Source organism: Apodemus sylvaticus, chromosome 5, assembly GCF_947179515.1.
Source record: "Apodemus sylvaticus chromosome 5, mApoSyl1.1, whole genome shotgun sequence".
NCBI classification, from domain to species: Eukaryota; Metazoa; Chordata; class Mammalia; order Rodentia; family Muridae; genus Apodemus; species Apodemus sylvaticus.
The window spans coordinates 49,022,096-49,028,761 of NC_067476.1; the positions used below are offsets into that span (position 1 = coordinate 49,022,096).

Genomic DNA, 6,666 nt, shown 5'->3' on the forward strand with positions numbered 1-6,666 from the left:
TTGGTCGTGTCTCCCTGGGAGAGTTCACATAATGCTTCACACACCCTGACCCCTGCAGGACCAGGGATTGAGAGGCTGCCCAGCAGTGCTAATACAAGGGCCTTTATGCCCTGCTTCTTTTGATCCTACTCTTATGTCTCCTTACTAATTTGCCACGATCAAGTCCATGAATGTGCTGTTTCCTCTCATAATTGTGACACACAGCCCTTTCCTAATGTTGAAATTCCTGCAGAATTACGTAATAGTTGTGCTGTTACAGATTGCGATATGAAAATCTTTCGAAACAGAAGCTCTCCTTTGAAACAGTGAACTTTTAGGAAACGGACATGCTTACAAGGGAAGGTATTTGGTAATCAGACAGCAAGTGAGAACTTTTTGCTCAGCGAGTCCAGGAAACTGTTTTAGCAGCTTAGACTGACTGTCAGAAGTGCCCGTAGCCCTGACATGAGGGACTGAGTAGGGAGATGGATTACGCAGTGATCCTAGTCTCATAGAAGGAAGGAGACCTCTTCATGCCCATAAGAAGTCCTGGGATCTGCTGCTTCACCTTAGACCATCCTCTGGCCTTGAACCCCAGACCTGGGACTCTGGAGAAAGGATAAAAGTTGCTTCCCTTGTCTCCCAACTGCAGCTGCTAGCACGAGGAAGCCCAGAGGTGCTGTAACAGGTTCCACTGCTTTCACATTCTCCCCCCTTCATTCTTGTTTTTGCTTCCCGGTTTCTGTTTCCTATAAAACACCCCTCTCTTCTTTCCCCTTTCTTTCTACAATTCAATGACATGTTCGTAACTGATGGGATTAAGAATTCTGCTCTCTTACTCTGTTTCCCCGCTTGCTTCTCTCTGGCCCTCTTGGGATCTTCTCTCCCCGTTCCCTCTCCCTCCCCCTCCCCCCATGGTCATGGTCAGCCTCTACTTCTCTCCTCTCTCCTCTCTGCCTTTCTCTGCCTCTACTACCCTCTTAATCCCCCTCCCCATGCCTTGAATAAATTCTATTCAATACTATAAAAATGAAAAAAGAATTCCTCCTGGCATTGTTTGTATTTATGTATTTATGGTTTTGCTTTTGGGTTGTCCTTGTTGTTTTGAGACAGAGTTCCTCTGTGTAGTCCTGGCTATCCTGGAACTCATGCTGCAGACCAGGCTGGTCTTCAACTCAGAGATTTGCCTGCCTCTGCCTCCTGAGTGATAGATAGTGGTGTACACCACCACTTCCCAGCTAAGGCAAATGTTTTAATTAATAATAAGAAGAGAAGAATGGGTTCAAAATCTCTCCCCTAACCTTTCTTTCTAAATCCAGACCCTTCCTGGAAGGAAGAAAAGATGTGGCGCCAGCTGAATATGTTGGGAAAGCCATCTAGCCTGTCCTTCTCTGAACTTCCTTCAGCGCCTCTCCCATTACAGAGCACCACAGCGCTTCATCTCTGCACACATCGGACATGTTTTGAACTTGTTGACATCTGGGCATTCCCGTGGGGACGACGCATATTTAAATGTCATCCACAAAGAGCTGTAGTCCAAAAAGACTGAGCACAGCTGCTCCAGCGAGCAACTCACAGGCATCGCATTACCGCAGGGAAGTAGATTGAGAGAAGGGATCTTTACTGTAATAATTGCATTATTATATTCCTGTGTTTCCAGTGGGTCTTATCTGTGGAACATCACTTCTCCAGTTCCCCCTGTAGCATATGACACAGTTTTCAAAAGCCTCTGGTTCTTAACTGGTCCCATTTGCTTCACCTCCCACTCCCTTTCAAGCAGAATGAGGAAAATTAGCCTACTTTCTGACGTTCGAATTTATCAGTCCCGGCTTTTTTGATGTTAGCAAGTGGGGCTGTTTTAATGATTCTATTATTGCAGTGTGCTCACACGAGTTGTTTCTCTGAAAGCGAAAAGAAGAATGTGGTTTAGTATGATCCCGTACTAAGAAGATGACAGTGTGTATACTCTATTAACAAGACAGGAGGCAGAAGCCATTCTTGTCTTATGGATTTGTCAACAGAAGGGTTATTGTTATTATTTATTATTATTATTAATCATTATTATTGCTATTGTCTGAAACTTAGATTAATCTCTCCACCTCTCATTTTAGTGCTTTCCTCCACAAAAAGAAAAAAAGAAACAGCTGGAGTGGAAGATAGGCAGTAGAAGAGAGATATCACAATTTAGCAACTGGAGACCATCTTAACTTTGTAAAATCTCCTAATTTATATCAGTTCTGTATAGAATCAATTGATGTTTTATTTTTTATTTATTTTTGACTATTTTTTTGAGACAAGGTCTTACCTTGTGTTCTTGGCTGTTCTGGGAACTCTCTGCACAGAGCAGGCTAGCCTTGAAGTCACAGAAGTCTATCGACTTCTGCCCCTTGAGTGCTGGGATTAAAGGTGTGCACCGCTAGACCTGGCTCTCATTGATGTATTTAATGGCAAGTTTGAAAAAGACTAAAATTTTCATATTTATGAGTGAGACTCTTCATCTCTCTTTACATAAGTCCTTGAGGGGAAAACTGTCACACGGTTGGTTCTCGAACTGCAGTGTCTGATTTTGTGTTCTACAAAAGAGAACACACAGGAGGTAAGGTAATTCTGAGAAGGAACTTGCCAAGAGCTGGCCTGGTGAGCTGCAGCAGAGGTCTGGGAGGCATCAGCTGTATAAGGATACTCTGGCTGGGTAGGGCCTGTTGAGCTCCACTGTGCAGCAGCCTGCAGAATACTGTAATAATGGGCCACCTTACAGACAGGTAAAGATCCTGGAGACATTTGCATAAAAAGAGGCTGGCCTTACAAAGAAGCGCACTGGTAGCCAGTTGCATAGGGACTGCTATGTCTGTCTATATCTGGGCCTTGGGAACGGAAATGCCCATAGCATTTGCTAAGCAAAAAGCAAGGCGAGTCCGGATGCCCCTCTCCCAGACGGGTGTGGCCAATGCACACACCAAAAGAGAGCAGTATGCAGAACAGAGTGAAAAATGGAATCGGGGCTCAGAAACAGACTCTGCTGCAGAAGTGAGGTGCGAGGATCGAGATACGCAAGCAGAAAGACCAGCAAGGAGAGATGCAGGGACTGAGAATACCCTTGGCACACTCTTCCCATTACATTCTGATCCAATCCTAGAAAAGTGAGCTACGTCTTCAGACCTTCGGACACGTCTTTCCCTTTAGTCAGAACCAGGAGGAAGAAGAAGAAGGAGAAGAAGGAGAAGAAGGAGAAGAAGGAGAAGAAGGAGAAGAAGGAGAAGAAGGAGAAGAAGGAGAAGAAGGAGAAGAAGGAGAAGAAGGAGAAGAAGGAGAAGAAGGAGAAGAAGGAGAAAGCTGCTTCTCTGAACTTGTCTGTCACACACTGCTTCAAGACACACAGATGTCTGTGTCCTTGCTTGGAGGCAACTGGCAGCAATCCCATTAAAATTAGCTTGAAGCAGCCACAGCGAAAGGTTCTGCTTGCTCCTTCACAAGCGCTGCTGGCTGCACGGTCTCAAACCCTGTCCCTTAGGCTCTCTCTTCGCCTGTGCTCTGGTCCCTGTCTAATGTCCCCTTGGTAAGTGATTAACAACTAGTTCTCAGGGAGGGGAGGGATGGGGTCACTAAGCCCACGTTCGTTTCTACTTGTAGAGGTGTACAACACGTTTTATTAGTTTCATGTGGGATTTGTTACTGATCCCCATTGATGCTTAATTGATGACGTAGTTGAAATGATTTAAGTGTTTTTTTAATCTCATTTTATTATTTTTAATTGCATGTCTGTATCTGTGGGTAGGTGTGTACACATGAGCGCAGGTGCCCATAGAATCCAGGGGTCATCAGGTCTCCCTGGAGCTGAAGTCACAAGAGGCTCTGAGCCACGTGGTGAAGCGAGTGCTGGGAACTGAACTCAGGTCCTGTGAAAAGGTGGCACATACACTTAACCACTGAGCTCCAGCCCTGTTTTAAGGTTTTTAATCTGCTGCCTGCTGCATCGTCAATTTCCACGGACTTTAGTTTGCTTATGTATTACGATTGTTTATAGTCTGTTTGTTTTTGAGAAAAAGCCTTGCTATGTGACCATACTTGGCCTGAAAGATATACTATAAGCCAATCTTCCTCAAAGTTGTAGCAGTTCTTCTGTCTCTTCCTGCATGCTAGGATCTCAGATATATGCCACTATGTTTGGCAAAGGTTTGTTATCATCATCATCATCATCATTATTATTACTTGGTATGTATGTTTGTGTTATTGTATGTGTGGTGTCTATACTTGTTAGTGTCGGTGTGGAAGCCAGAGGTTAATGCCACATTTTTTTTCTTTGATCATCTTCACCTTTATTTCTTAAAGCAGGGTCACTAAGTGAACGTGAAGCTTCTGACTCAGCTAGGCTGCCTGGCCATAAGCACCAAGGATTTACATGTTTCCCTCACCTGCTCCCAGTCCTGGAGTTACAGCCAAGCATCACTGTACTATGTGCCTGGTTCTCTGTGCTTTTTGAGTCTCCATTGCGGGGAAGAGGGGGAAGGATCTTCCTTGAAATAGGCTAGATTCCTGAGATAGGCTACTGAAGTTCTTTTCCCACTGTCTTTTGCATGCAGCTCTCCTTCAAAACCACTGTTCAATTGATTACCCGTTGTTATAGACAAAAGACCTGCTGAATAAAGGAGGGACCAGTGTCTTAGGCCAATATATATTATTCTTAGAACAAATCTCTAAGAATGGTCATGAATTAATAGAATCATGAGCTTGTTTCTTATGAGATGAAGCAGAATCAGCAACTTATGATTTTTTGACAATAGTTTTGAAATAATTCCCCAGACGATCTGTAAACGCCTTTTTCAGAAGCTAAAAATTTGTAGGTTGCAAGACTGGAAGAGATTAGTACTAATTTCTCTCAGAACTTCCTTTGTTTAGAATTTAGACTGGCATTTATATTAGAACTGCCTAAAATAAATTGATAACAGCTCACCAGTTCTGTCCTTTGTTTCTAAAGAAAAGGGATCAAACACCTGTTTTCTCGTATAGGCACGTGACTGTGATGTTGCTAGTGTGGGGCTGGAGGAAGGCTTGGGAATGGGTTTCCCATCAATGAGCACTCCTTACTGCTTCTCGTAACAGGAAAATATATATTAGACATAGGCAGGTATGGCAGGTCCCCGAGGGGTGTCTTTCATCTTGAAAATGTCCTCAAAGTAGACACTGGATTTCAACTAGTTTTTCTGCTTTGCTCATATATATATATGTAAAACGGTGCTCTACTGAGTTCACAGGTACCTTGCTGCTGAGGGAGAGTGTAGGAAGGATAAGGAAAGTTAATCTTTCACACCTAGAATAGTGCCTCATCGGGTTGCAGCCTGAGTGCCCCCAGGGCAGAGCATTTGCTTACTGCCTTTCCTACCCTAGTACGGGAGAGATTAATACAAGCCAAGCCTTGGATTCATGAGATGCTCCTCTAGAGGAGGAGCTGCCTTCCTTGCATTAATGTGACTTTCCTTCCATCCCTCCACCACCACTGTCCTGAGTTTCACAGCTTTGTGCCTAACTAATTTATGCTTCCCTGTGTTTTACCCAGATTGCCCTCAATGCCATGCTGGTTGACCACTCTTCTCCTTGAGATGCTGTAACACCTGGATGATGTGTCTACAGTCTCACGAAGATCACATACTCATTGTATCCAGGACCTATGTGCTAAGAAACTTCTTTATCTGACATTGTTCAGAGTATCTAGTACATGACGAATAAACACAATGTGTATTAAACAGAGGCAATTACATACACACACACACACACACACACACACACACACTGAATGCATGCATATACAGAGCCTTAGATGTGTGTAAAGATTCTCCCTCTAACTATTCTTGAGACTCCTTAGGCTCTTTCTGTGGTTTCACTCTTCCCTGTCTCACAGGTGTAGATTTTAAGATTTATGAGTCCAGCAGAGGTTACAAGACTAATATGTTCATACGGTCTTACTTTGGCTTAGAATTACCTCCCTGCTCTCCCTCAAAGAACAATATAACCTTATGATTTGGTGTGCCTCAAATATAGAGCTAAGGGTGATGTTTCTTTATATAATCACCAAAGAGCCAGGATTTCCATTATGCTTTTAGGCCAAAGGCTCACTTCTTGCCGTATTGAAGCTGTCATGTAAACGATTTAAGCCTGTGCTCAGAAGTGACTCTTGAATATTTTCTGATGATGGAAATAGGGAAGTCCAAGAACTCAAAGATTTTATTCTAGCATTAAAATGTTGCTGTAGATAAAGTCTCTAAAAGAGACTGACAAAAGCCCATGGGTAAGTCAAAGAAACTTAGGATCCTTTCCACCCAAATAAACTCAAATGGCAATGTAGTAGAGAATAGAATACTGTCATTTTATGTTTGGAAAGAATAGTTATGTCAGAAAAAAGTATATATATATGTGTGTGTGTGTTGTGTGTGTGTGTATACATATATATATATTCATGTGCTCATTTGTGTAGTGTATGCATCTGCATCTGTGTATATATACATGTGTGTGTGTGCCTGTGTGTGCCTGTGTGTGTGCCTGTGTGTGTGTGTGTGTGTGTCTGTGCATTCACCTGTGAGGCCAGAGGACAACATCTAGCATCTTCCTCTATCACTCTGCACCTTGTTTTTTCTTATTGGTTGGTTGGTTGTTTGTTTGTTTGTTTGTTTGTTTGTTTGGTTGGTTGGTTGT

The 6,666-nt window shown here is 43.1% G+C and overlaps 1 long non-coding RNA gene across 3 annotated transcripts; it reads left to right on the forward strand.

Annotated features, from left to right (window-relative positions):
* The first annotated feature begins 369 nt into the window (after window positions 1–369).
* LOC127685422 (uncharacterized) lies at window positions 370–6,290 on the forward strand. Of its 3 annotated transcripts, none has more exons than XR_007977872.1 (3): window positions 370–604; window positions 1,299–3,535; window positions 4,309–6,290. It is a non-coding gene; the product is annotated as an uncharacterized LOC127685422 (long non-coding RNA). The 3 variants fall into 3 exon arrangements; XR_007977871.1 differs by having other exon boundaries at window positions 4,312–6,290; XR_007977870.1 differs by having other exon boundaries at window positions 5,534–6,290.
* Window positions 6,291–6,666: the final 376 nt, after the last annotated feature.